A 14288-nucleotide genomic window follows, 5' to 3' on the forward strand; every position below is an offset into this window, starting at 1 on the left:
ACTAAAAATACAAAAAATTAGCTGGGCATGGTGGTGCATGCCTGTAATCCCAGCTACTGAGGAGGCTGAGGCAGGAGAATTGCCTGAACCCAGGAGGCGGAGGTTGCGGTGAGCCGAGATCATGCCATTGCACTCCAGCCTGGGTAACAAGAGCGAAACTCCATCTCAAAAAAAAAAAAGAAAACTGTTTTTTCCTTAATCATAGAAACAATATTCAATTTCATTCCTTCAAATCCGTTAAAAAACTGGTGTGAGGCTGGGCACAGTGGCTCATGCCTGTAATACCAGCAATTTGAGAAGTTGGAGGAAAGATCACTTGAGGCCATAAATTCAAGACCAGACTGGGCAACATAGTGAGATTCCCATCTCTACAAAAACTAAAAAGCATTAGTCAGGCTGGGTGCAGTGGCACATGCCTGTAATCCCAGCACCTTGGGAGGCTGAGGCAAGCAGATCACCTGAGGTTAGGAGTTTGAAACCAGCCTGGCCAACATGGTGAAATCCTGTCTCTGCTGAAAATACAAAAATTGGCTGGCAGTGGTGGCTGGCACCTGTAATCTTAGCTACAAAGGAGGCTGAGGCAAGAGAATCGCTTAAACCCAGGAGGTACAGATTGCAGTGAGCTGAGATTGCCCAACTGCACTCCAGCCTGAGCACCAGAACAAGACACCTTCTCAAAACACAAAAACAGAAACATGAGCCAGGCATAATGGCACACACGTACAGTCATTACTTAGGAGGCTGAGGCAGAAGGATCCCTTGAGCCTGGAGGTTCAAGGTTACAGTGAGCTATGATTATGCCACTGCAGCCTAGCCTAAGGAGAGAGCAACTCTATCTCAAAAAATTTTATTAAAATTGTGTGATTCTTTGACTTGTTTTTATTTCAGGGAGTGGACATATAATTTGCTTTCTCTGAAATCTAATAAAAGCTATGGGTAATCTTGCTAGAAAAAAATGCATATAAATACAATATGCTGGCCGGGTGTGCTGGCTTACACCTGTAATCCAAGCACTTTGGAGGCCAAGGCGGGCGGATCACCTGAGGTCGAGAGCTCAAGACCAACCTGACCAACATGGTGAGACCTCGTCTTTAAAATAAGTAAATAAGTAAATAAAGATAAATACAATATGCTGCATATAATTCTGAGGGGGGTAGGATCACAGACTATAGAAGCCTATCCAGAGTAAGAACCTCTGATGTAGAAGTTGCAGTTTTGCTGGGTACAGTGGCTTATGCCTGTAATTCCAGCACTTTTGGAGGTCGAGGTGGGTGGAGTTTGAGACCAGCCTGGCCAACAGAGTGAAACCCCATCTCTACTAAAAATACAAAAATTAGCCAGCATGGTGATGTGTACCTGTAGTCCTAACTATTTGGGAGGTGGAGGCAAGAGAATTGCTTAAACCCAGGAGGCAGAGGTTGTGGTGAGCCTAGATCGAAACATTTTGCACTCTAGCCTGGGGAACACAGCAAAACTCTATCTTAAAAAAAAAAAGAAGTTGCCCTTTTATGATTTCTAAATCATATGAAAGAATGATGTTAGGATCGTTAAAACTAGGATCAAATTAGTCCTAGAAACTCTTGGCTAGGCATGGTGGCTCACACCTGTAATCCCATCATGTTGGGAAGCTGAGGCAGGTGGACCACCTGATGTCAGACCAGCCTGGTCAACATGGTGAAACCCTGTGTCTATTAAAAACACAAAAAATTAGTGGGGTGTGCTGACAGGCACCTGTAGTCCCAGCTACTAGGAAGGCTGAGGCAGGAGAACTTGCTTGAACCCTAGAAGCAGAGGCAGCAGTGAGCTGAGATGGCACCACTGCACTCCAGCCTGGGCAGCAAAGTGAAACTCCATCTCAAAAATAAATAAATAAATAAAATGCTAATTTTCCATGGTAGCTAAAAATACACCAAATACCAAATCTGATGTGGGTAAACCCACTCATTAGTGAGGAGATTTGCTGAAATGCTGGCTCAATCGCCATCTTTGAGGGTTTTAAGATGTGTTCACCAAAAATAACATAATAAACTAGTTTCTGAATTGGGGAGAAGATGGAACTGACTTTCCAAAAACTATCTGGACTATAAACTTCAGGTTCCCAAAAGTGGTCAAGATTGAGAAATCATTAAGCATTAACTCATCAACAAAATACTAAGTATTTTGGTTGTTAATACGTTCAGCTTGATCCCAGTGCAAGAAAACAATCTGAAATGGACACAAAGATTTATTTTTTTGAAAAAAGTTCACTACTATATGGAAAAATTTTAAGGAACTGAAGCATTCAGCAATAAAAAATTAATTGGTAAGTTATGTTGATTTACCTATAGGAATATTAATTAGGCATTTTTAAAAACATTACAAATTTCTAATTGTAAGAGAAGATAGTGATAATATACTAAGTGAAAAACAAAACAAAAAATTTATCTCATTTAACCTCAACTGTTAAGATTTTTATTTTTTTAACTAGAGATGGGGTTTCAGGATGTTGACTGGCCTGGTCTCGAACTCCTGACCTCCAGCAATCCTCCCATCTGAGCTTCCCAAAGTGCTGGGTTAACGGGTGTGAGCTACTGTGTGAGCCCTCAGTTGTTTTTTTTTTTTTTGAGACAGAGTTTCGCTCTTGTTACCCAGGCTGGAGTGCAATGAATGGCGTGATCTCGGCTCACAGCAACCTCCGCCTCCTGGGTTCAGGCAATTCTCCTGCCTCAGCCTCCTGAGTAGCTGGGATTACAGGCACGCACCACTGTGCCCAGCTAATTTTTTGTATTTTTAGTAGAGACAGGGTTTCACCATGTTGACCAGGATGGTTTCGATCTCTTGACCTCGTGATCCACCCGCCTTGGCCTCCCAAAGTGATGGGATTACAGGCTTGAGCCACCGCGCCTGCCTCAATTGTTATTTTTTAAATGCAGAAAAATTACTGGCAAGGCTGCAGTGAGCCAGAATTACACCACTGCACTCCAGCCTAAGTGACAGAGTGAGAACTTGTCTCAAAGAAAAAAGCAGAACTGAAAGCAAATGTGCCAATACAGTCATGGTGGTTGCCTCTAAGTGACAGGATTATAGTTAATTTTTTCTTACTTCTTAATTTTCTACAATGCAAATTACATCACTTTTATTTATAGCATTTTATGATTTTTTAAAGTAACACAAGTTTATTATATAAAAATTAAAACCACGTCATTTTAGAGACAGAGTCTTGCTTTGTTGCTGAGGCTGGAGTGCACTGGCACAATCATAGCTCACTACCTCCTCAAATTCCTCAGCCCAAGCAATCCTCCTGTATCAGCCTCCAAGTAGCTGGAACTACAGGCACGCACCACCATACCCAGCTAATACACACGGACAAATTTAGGCAAAAACTCAAATCAGGCCAGGTGTGGTGGGCTCATGCCTGTGATCCCAACACTTCAGGAGGCTGAGGCAGGTGGATTGCTTGAGTCCAGCAGTTTGAGACTAGCCTGGGCAACAGAGCTAAAGCTCTGCCTCTACATTAAAAAAAAAAAACATAATTTTTTTTAAAAAAGATATGTTAAAATCATGTTTTTGTTTTGTTTTGTTTTTTGCTTTTTTTTGGACAGAATCTTGTTCTATTGCTCAGGCTAGAGTGCAGAGGCAACATCTTGGCTCACTGCAACCTCCGCCTCCTGGTTTCAAGCTATTCTCCTGTCTCAGCCTCCCTCATAGCTGGGACTACAGGTGCCAATATACCCACTAATTTTTGTATTTTTAGCAGAGGCAGAGTTTCACCTTGTTGGTCAGGCTGGTCTTGAACTCCTGACCTTGTGATCTGTCCACCTCAGCCTTCCAAAGTGTTGGAATTACAGGGGTGAGCCACCGGACCAGGCCAAAATCATGTATTTTATTTTATTTTATTTTATTTATTTATTTTGAGACAGAGTTTCGCTCTTGTTACCCAGGCTGGAGTGCAATGGCGTGATCTAGGCTCACCGCAACCTCCGCCTCCTGGGTTCAGGCAATTCTCCTGCCTCAGCCTCCTGAGTAGCTGGGATTACAGGCACGCACCACCGTGCCCAGCTAATTTTTTGTATTTTTAGTAGAGATGGGGTTTCACCATGTTGACCAGGATGGTCTCGATCTCTTGACCTTGTGATCCACCCGCCTTGGCCTCCCAAAGTGCTGGGATTATAGGCATGAGCCACTGGGCCCGGCAAAAATCATGTATTTTCTAATATACACCTCTCCCACCCAAAAAAAATCCAGTCCACAACTAAACACTTCCAACAGTTTGGTTTTGTATAATCCTTTTAGAATTGTTTTTCTGAATACCATTTACAATTAGAAAACCCCCCCCTTTTTTTTTTTTTAAGACAGGGTTTCACCATATTGATCAGGCTGGTCTTGAACTCCCAACCTCAGGTGATCCACCCGCCTTGGCCTCCAAAGTGCTTGGATTACAGGCATTAGCTACCACGCCCCGCCACAACCCATGATTTTTTAACTTTCATGATCCTTTTCTTATTTGAGAATGCAGTTTCCCAAACTGCATCACAATCACAAATGCATATGGTATTAATTTAAACACAGGCAGAGAGCATTTTACCACATATTTATAAAGCACTCTGTCCTTTCCTGAAAACCTTTTCCTGAAGCCTTCTACTTGATTTTTTGTTACACATATCCTATCATCCTAATGTCTTTGGTACTTGAAAATGTGAAGGCCAGGCACGGTGGCTCATGCCTGTAATCTCAGCACTTTTGGAGGCCGAGGAGGGCGGATCACTTGAGGTCAGGAGTTCGAGAAGAGCCTGGCCAACGGATGAAACCTGATCTCTACCAAAAATATAAAAATAAGCCAGATGTGGTGGCAGGCCCTGCAATCCCAGCTACTCCGGAGGCTAAGGCAGAAGAACTGCTTACATCCAGGAAGCAGAGGTTGCAGGAAGTTGGGACTGTGCAGGACTGCACTCTAGAGTCTGGGCAACAGAGTGAGATTTTTGTCTCACTCTGATAGGTGTAGAACAAACCCATAAAATGTTGTTTGTTGTACTGGCTGCTATAGTATACTACACATGAAATAAATTAATGGTTTACAGTGCACTTTCTTTTTTTTTTTTCCTGTTGTTCATCTCCCTCCAACCCCCCTGTTGCTTAGGCAACAGAGCAAAACTCCATCTCAAAAAAAAAAAAAACACCAAAAGGTTGACCAACAAAAAAAGATCTAACATTAAGCTCTGCAACAAAATAAACATGTTCTCGGCCTCCCAAAGTGGTGGGATTACAGGCATGAGCCTATTAATAGGGTGCTCAATATTACATCATAGTGTAACTTGGATTATTCTGACACTAGATGAAGATGTTGGCCAGTTTTACAAGTTTTTCTTCCTAGAAAAGATGATACATACAAAATGGCAGGGTAAGATATGAATTATAGTAACAAGATTTCAGAAATTAACACCCATGGGTCAGAATCAGTCAACATGGTTTTATATTGACATATTTGGAGTTTATACATGAGTATCTACTAAATAACAAAGGTTTCTTTTTTTTTTTCCAAGCCCAATTCTGTGGTGCAGTATGCTACTGAAGTCTCAGTAGTGATACAAAGAAATTCCTTAAAGGCATATTTAAGTACATATAACATCTGCCCTTAATTTAAGGAGTTGGTAGCAAAAATTTGTTCCATATGCCATATGTAACATATGCCAAAATGAGATATGGCTGTTTGAAAACTGAGAAAAGCAATGGCCAAGAGAGGCTAGCCCCACCCCCACTACCACCAAAGGGGATAAAATAAAATGAGTGTGTCAAGCAATTCTGAAATGACAGCCCTAGAACTAAGCTATTATCACATGGAAAGACCCACACGTATAATAGTGGATAGTCAGTGGTTCAATTTGTACCATATTAACACTACTTAACTTTTCAGCTTCTGAAACACAGCCCATGTAGATATTACTACATTTTTCCAGTGGAATTTGCATTAGTTAAGAGGCTATTGTGATAATGAGCAGGGCATATTAGATGACTTAACAGTGTCTAATATGCTGCTATTTAAACTAACCAAGCACATTAACGTTTGATGGTTTAGAAAACAAAATACATTAACCAGAGTAAATATGAGAGATTATTTCAGCTTAACTAGATAAACTTGCAAACTAATTGTCATTCAATGAAAGTTAATTAAATGCATGACACTACACCAAAATCACCTGGCTAGAGATATATAAAGAGCCTATCTTCAGAGACATAGGCAACAAACAACTTTAGATAGCTTTCCTATTGCCTCAGCCTCCCGAGAAGCTGGACCTACAGGCACATGCTACCATTCACGGCTTTTTTTTTTTTTTTTTAATTTGAGAAGCTGAGTTTCACCATGTTGCCTGGGCTGGTCTGTAATGCCAGGGCCCAAGTGATCTGCCTGCTGCCTGGGCCTTCCAAAGTGGTGGAATTACAGGTGTGTGCCACTGCCCATGGCTATTTTGTTTTCTTTGGCTTTCAGACATAATAAAAATTACTTGTGAAAATGCAGCCTAGCCAAAGCACCTACTCTCTAATGTCTGGGAATAGCGCTACAATCTCCCCTTCATTTTTTGTAAAAATCTTTCACCGTTGAATAAATAGAGCAGTGGATATGTCCCAAAATGCTAAATTACAAACACACAGGAGGAAAACCCTAACTGAAAGCAAATTCCTAGATGACTAGGATGACTGAGAGTTATAAAGCTAGCAGTTTTAATTATCTGTAATTCTGAATATCAAGAAGCGTAAGCTAAACTAGACTTGAGAGATGACAAATTCAGTTTTTTTCCTTGATCAAAAGATGCCTCTCGGGAGATTATGTAACATACTGTCACACAATTAAAGAATGGGAGACTAAAATGTAATCTATGACTTAATAAAGTCTAAAGTTGTTTTCATTTATCCAAGGAGTTAGCAGTCAACATTCTGAGAAATAGTACATTGCTTTAGGGGCTAAACATTTTCTTTCTTTCTTTTTTTTTTTTTTGAGACGGAGTTTCGCTCTCGTTACCCAGGCTGGAGTGCAATGGCGCGATCTCTGCTCACCGCAACCTCCACCTCCTGGGTTCAGGCAATTCTCCTGCCTCAGCCTCCTGAGTAGCTGGGATTACAAGCACACGCCGCCATGTCCAGCTAATTTTTTGTATTTTTAGTAGAGATGGGGTTTTACCATGTTGACCAGCATGGTCTCGATCCCTTGACCTCGTGATCCACCCGCCTCGGCCTCCTCAAGTGCTGGGATTACAGGCGTGAGTGACCACACCCGGCAGCTAATTTTTATTTTTTTGTAGAGATGGGGTCTCATTATGTTGCCCAGGCTCAATACATATATATACATACATATACACACATATCTATCTCAATATATATATATTATATATATATGTATATATACACACATATATGCACATATCTCTATATCTATCTATCTATCTATCTGGCTATTTATCTATATTTGAGATGGAGTCTCTCTCTTTCACCCAGGCTGGAGTCCAGTGACGTGATCTCAGTTCACTGCAACCTCCATCTCCTGGGTTTAAGCAATTCTCCTGTCTCAGCCTCCCAAGTAGCTGGGACTACAGACACATGCCACCACGCACAGCAGATTTCTGTATTTTTAGTACAGACAGGGTTTCACCAAAGTGCTGGGATTACACCTGTGAGCAACTGCATCTGGCCTGAATATTTCTAAAGAAAAAAAAATTCAATTTTTAAAATGTATATTTGCTTATTCACAAAAATTATCAAATTTTATTTTAAAACTGTAAATGGGCTGGGCATGGTGGCTCATGCCTGTAATCTCAGCATTTTAAGAGGCCAAGGCAGGCAGATCACCTGAAGACAGGAGTTCAAGACCAACCTGGCCAACATGGTGAAACCCTGTCTTAAAAAAACAAAACTGTAAATGGAGCGAGACGAGATTACTCACACCTATAATCCCAGCACTTTGAGAGGCCAAGGTGGGTGGATCACTTGATGTCAGGAGTTCGAGACCACCCCGGCCAACATGGTGAAACCCTGTCTCTACTAAAAATACAAAAATTAGCTGGACATGATGATGCATGCCTGTAGTCTCGGCTACTCAGGAGGCTGAGGCAGGAGAATCACTTGAACCTGGGAGGCAGAGGTTGCAGTGAGCTGAGATCTACAGCCTGGCAACAGAGCAAGACTCCGTCTCAAAAAAAAGAAAGAAAGAAAGAAAGAGAGAGAGAGAGAGAGAGAGAGAGAAAGAAAGAAAGAGAGTCAATCTTGCTCCTACCTCACATCATATACAAATGTCAATTTCAGAAATATATGAGAAAGAATAAAGGTCAGATGTCAGATGTGGTGGCTCATGACCATAATCCCAGCACTTCTCGAGGCCAAGGTGGGAGAATTACTTGAGCCCAGAAGTTAGAGACCAGCCTGGCCAACATGACAAAACACTAACTCTATAAAAGCTTTTTCTTTCTTTTTTTTTTTTTTGTTTGTTTTTTTTGAGACAGAGTCTTGCTCTGTCACCCAGACTGGAATGCAATGGTGTGATCTCAGCTCACTGTGCAATCTCCACGTCCGGTGTTCAAGTGATTCTCCTGCCTCAGCCTCTGAAGTAGCTGGGATTACAGGTGTTTGCCATCACACTCAGCTAATTTTTTTTTTTTTTGTATTTTTGGTAAAGGCGGGGTTTCATCATGTTGGCTAGGCTGGTCTTGAACTCCTGACCTCAATTGATTCACCTGCCTTAACCTCCCAAAGTGCTGGGATTACAGGCATGAGCCACTGTGCCCAGCCTACTACAAAAGATTTTTAAGTTGGCCAGGTACGTACAGACAGTACCTGTTACTAGGAAGCTAAGGTGGGCGTTTGCCTTGAGCCCAGGTTAGAGCTGTAATTAGCCATGACCATACCACCTCACTCCAGCCTGGGTGACACAGCAAGACTCTGACAGAGTCTTGACAGAGAAAGAATTAAAACCCACTGAGGCTGCAGTGAGCCGAGATCACGCCACTGCATTTCAGCCTGGGTGACAGAGCAAGATGGTCTCAATAAAAATAAAAAACAAAAAACATTGAATATAGTAAAAATTCATTGGCTTATGCTAAAAGATAAAATTAAAATTAATAATAAAATAGGCAAGGTGAAAGAGTGAGACTCTGTCTCAAGAAAAGAAGAGAGAAAGGAAGAAGGGCATGACTTGGGCCTGGAGATCTGAGGCAAGGATGTGCACTGGGGAAATGTATGCAGCTGCATACTGCTGCAGCAAACAGAAGCTGAAGAGACACCAAGGGAAACAAGACAGAAGCGAGTTTTGCAAAAATCTTAAAGGTCCTGTATTCCATTCTAATGAATCTAGGCTTCATCTAATGATTGGAAGTTCCTGAAAGTTTTGCTCTATTTCATTTATTTTGAGGGAAATATATCACATAAACAGAACACTAAATGTAGATAGATGAGAGAATTCTGTTTTTCAGAAAGAAAACTTGAACTACCCTAAAGAGAGCTTGTTATTCAACTTCCTGATTTCCCTGGTGGCTAGAATGCTCATGATTATATTTCCAGTGCATGGCCTAGGAGAAGTGCAATAAATACTTGTTGATAATAAAGATAGCACTGAAATTATCCCAATAAGAAATAAGGCCTCACTATGACAGTGGCCAAGAAAATGGAGAGGTAGTAGCATTCAGATTTAGTAGAACAGGAGAATTTAGATGGATGAAAGAAGGAGGTGAGGATACTCAATATTCTATTTTGGGTGATCATGTGTTATGCCACTGCACCAAACATGTAATGCGAGAGAGAGCAGCTTTGGGAAAGAATAGAACAAATGTATTCATACCCATTAGAGATAGAGTCTTTTTTACAATTATGTCCTTTTGCAATGCTACAATTGCCAAATTGTAGCATTACAAGGGAGCTTACAAGGGAGGTCTCTGACTAGAGATATTGCTAAACGTTACTTTGTAAACCATCGGTTAAGTGGCCACATTTTATCTATTCCCACAAACTTGAAGTTACTTGACCGAGTAAAAGATTATACATTTCAGTAAGGTTATTATTATTATTTTTTGAGACAGGGTCTTGCTTTGTCACCCATACTGGAGTACAGTGGCATGATCATAGCTCACTGTAGCCTCAGCTTCCCAAGATCACGAAATCTTCCCATCTCAGTGACCCAAGTAGCTGGGACCAGAGGCATGAGCCATCACACCCAGCTATTTTTTTTTTTAATTTTTGGGCTGGGTGCAATGGCTCATGCCTGTAATCCCAGCATCCCAAATTAGACCAGAAACTGGCAATTTAGCAACACTATTCAAAGTAAAAGCATCCTCTATGTCCACCATGTGTATCAATCACTCAGCATCAAATGAGATCTTTCTTCATTTTGCTACTCAAAATGTCCTAACAGAGGCCATGAGTGGTGGAGCTACCTCTAATCCCAGCACTTTGGGAGGTTGAGAGTTTGAGGCTTGACCAACATGGAGAAACACCATCTCTACTAAAAATACAAAATTATCTGGGCATGGTGGTGCATGCCTATAATCCCAGCTATTCAGGAGCTTGAGGCAGGAGAATTGCTTGAACCCGAGAGGCTGAGGTTGGAGTGAGCCCAGATCACACCATTGCACTCCAGCCCCGGCAACAAGAACGAAACTCTGTCTCAAATTAAAAAAAAAAAAAAGTCCTAATGGGTAGCTTGTCAAAATTCCAACTAAATATTACAATTCTTATCAGAATTTGATAAAAACTTCAAAATCTATCCTTGCCATAGTCGGGCTTAAAAAAAAAATATATATATATATATATATATATTATTTAAAAAAATCAAAGGCCAGGCACAGTGGCTCACGCCTATAATCCCAACACTTTGGGAGGTCGAGGTGGGTGGATCACCCTGAGGTCAGGAATTCAAGACCAGCCTGACCAACATGGTGAAACCCCATCTCTACAAAAAATACAAAAATTAGCCAGGCATGGTGGTGCTTCCCTGTAATCCCAGCTACTTGGAAGGCTGACAGGAGAATCACTTGAATTCAGGAGGCAGGAGGTTGCATTAAGCCAAGATCTCACCACTGCACTCCAGCCTGGCCAACAGAACAATACTCCAACTCAAAATTAAATAAATAAATAAAATAGAATAAAATAGAATTTTGGTGTAGAGGTGGACGTCTCGGCTATGTTTCCTAGTTTATTTATCTCAAACTCTTGGGCTCAAGTAATCCTCTTGCCTTAGTCTCCCAAAGTGCTGGGATTATAGGGTCAGTAAGATTTTTAATAACCAAGTAGTGGCTCACCCCTGTAATCCAAGCACTTTGGAGGCCAAGGCAGGCAGATCACCTGAGGTCGGGAGTTCAAGACCAGCCTGACCAACATGGTGAAACCCCATCTTTAAAATAATAATAATAATAATAATAATAACAACAAAGTATTAGAAACATTTTAAATGCCCATCAATACATGATTGATTGATCTCTCATTTGCAATGGCTCAGACAATTAAGAAATCAGCTTTATTTATTTATTTATTTATTTATTTATTGAGACAGGGTCAGGCTTTGTCATTAAAGCTGCAATGTAATGGTGCCGTCATAGCTCACTGCAGCCTTGAACTCTTGAGCCTGAGGCTCAAGCTATCCTCCCAACTCAGCCATTCTCGTAACTGAAAACATAAGTGCATGCCAACACACCCAGCTACGTTTTTTTGTGTTTTTTTCTGTTTTGAGATGGAGTCTTGCTGTTGCCCAGGCTGGAGTGCAATGGCACAATCTTGGCTCACTACAACCTCGGCTTCCCGGGTTCAAGTGATTCTCCTGCCTCAGCCTCCCAGGTAGCTGGGATTACAGGCATGCACCACCACTCCCTGCTAATTTTTGTATTTTTAGTAGAGATGGGGTTTCACCATGTTGACCAGGCTGGTCTTGAACTCCTGACCTCAGGTGATCTGTCCACCTTAGCCTCCCAAAATGCTGGGATTACAGGCATGAGATACCCCATCCAGTACAGCTATGTGTTTTTTGATGAGTTCTTGTTATATTGCCTATGCTGGTCTCAAACTCCTGGCTTCAAGTGATCCTCTTCCCTCAGCCTCCCAAAGTGCTGTGGTTACAGGCGTGAGCCACCTATGAGCAGCCAAAATCAGCATGTTTAAACCAATAATTTAAATCAAGAATGAAACAGAAAGCCAGGCACAGTGGCTCATGCCTGTAATTCCAGCACTTTGGGAGGCTGAGGCAGGTGGATCATCTGAGGTCAGGAATTAGAGACCAGCCTGGCCAACATGGCAAAACCCTATCCCTACTAAAAATACAAAAAGTAGCCAGGCATGGTGGTGGGTGCCTGTAATCCCAGCTACACGGGAGGCAGAAGCAAGAGAGAATTGCCTGAACCTGGGAGGCTGAGATCGTGCCACTGTATTCCAGCCTGAGTGAGAGAGTGAGACTTTGTCTCAGAAAAGAAAAACAAAAAAAAGAAATATAAATGGTTTACTGAATTTTATGTTCACAATCCTTTTTTTTGAGACGGAGTCTCATTGCTGTCACCCAGGCTGGAATCCAGTGGCATGATCATTGTTCACTGAAGCTTTGACTTACCAGGCTTAGGCAATCCTTTCACTATAGCTTCACAAGCAGTTGGGACTACAGGAGTGTGCCACCATACCCAGCTAGTTTTGTACCTTTAGTAGAGACAAGGTCTTGCTATGTTGCCCAGGCTGATTTTGACCTCCTGGACTCGAGAAGTCCTCTTGCCTTGGTCCTCCCAAAATGCTGGGATTACAGGCATGAGCCACCATGCCTGGCTTAAATCTCACAATAGTTTGTTTTGAAACAAGGTCTCTCCCTGTTGCCCCTGCTGAAGTGCAGTGGCACAGTCTCCACTCACTGCAACCTCTGCCTCCCAGGTTAAAGTGATTCTTGTGTCTCAGCCTACCGAGTAGCTGGGATTACAGGCATGCACCACCACTCCTGGCTAATTTTTGTATTTTAAGAAGAGATGGAGTTTCTCCAGGTTGACCAGGCTGGTCTCAAACTCCTGGCCTCAAGCGATCTATCCACCTCAGCCTCCCAAAGTTCTGGATTATAGATGTGAACCACCATGACTAGCCTCCTAATATTTTTATTTATTTGTTTATTCATTTTATTATTTTCTTTTTTGAGATGGAGTTTCGCTGTTGCCCAGGCTGTAGTGCAGTGGTGTAATCACATCTCACTGAAACCTCCACCTCCGATTCTGCTGCCTCAGCCTCCAGAGTAGCTGGGACTACAGGTGTGCACAACTACGCCCAGCTAATTTTGTATTTTTAGTAGAGATGGGGTTTCACCCCAGCTGGTCTTGAACTCCTGACCTCAAGTGATCCACCCACTTTGGCCTCCCAAAGTGCTGGGATTACAAGTGTAAACTACCATGCCCAGCCACAATACTTTTTACTTTACTTTTATTTTATTTTATCGAGATGGAGTTTTGCTCTGGTGGCCCAGGCCAGAGTGCAATGGTGCAATCTTGGCTCACTGCAACCTCTGCGTCCTGGGTTCAAGCAATTCTCTTGCCTCAGCCTCCAGAGTAGCTGGGATTACAGGCACCTGCCACCACACCCAGCTACTTTTTATATTTTTAGTAAAAATGGGGTTTTGCCATATTGGCCACGCTGGTCTCAAACTCCTGACCTCAGGTGATCTGCCCACCTCAGCCTCCCAAAGTGTTAGGATTACAGCCGTGAGCCACCACACCCATCCTGCAATACTTCTAACTCCATCTATTCTACTGTACCTGCATTTATAGTAGACATAATCAACATAACTTTAATGCATGATCTAAAAATCATAAAACATCATGTTTGACAGGTGTTTTAAAAGGCTGAAAAAGCAACAGTAAGTTTTAACCAAGTTCCCTAAAAGTTTTTAAATAAATTCTAAATCAACAGATCCTTTTACTACCTTAGGTTCATAAACTATAATAAGAACCAGTTTGTATATCACTTTGGAGTTTACAAGCCATTTTCCTTTAATCCCAACAACCCTATGAGGTTGGTAGAGCAGGTAGAAATCACCAAAAGCTGAACAAAAGCTGTATTATTGCTATGCCTCCAAAGCAAAGTTTCAAGATTAGGAATGCAACTGTATTCTTTCAAAAGGAAAGATGTTTAATACCTCTGGTTTTTCAGGCTGCTATGGAGTTAATGAATTTGTTCCACTCTTAATTTTTAAATCTGTGACTGCCAAAAAAGACATGCAATTAGCCAAAAGAGGCATAGGGGAAATCTTTGCAAAACCACATTTCATACAATTTCTCTATGTTTCCATCAAATCCTGTAATGAAAAAAAACTGTATGTT

General features: G+C 41.7%; 1 protein-coding gene across 6 annotated transcripts in view; it reads right to left on the reverse strand.

Moving 5' to 3' along the window:
• TET1 (tet methylcytosine dioxygenase 1) overlaps positions 1-14288 on the reverse strand; it is a 137252-nt gene that overhangs the window by 107947 nt on the left and 15017 nt on the right. The gene's annotated exons all lie outside the window — the stretch shown is intronic.

The sequence above is a fragment of the Callithrix jacchus genome, chromosome 12 (genome assembly GCF_049354715.1).
Source record: "Callithrix jacchus isolate 240 chromosome 12, calJac240_pri, whole genome shotgun sequence".
Taxonomy (NCBI): Eukaryota; Metazoa; Chordata; class Mammalia; order Primates; family Cebidae; genus Callithrix; species Callithrix jacchus.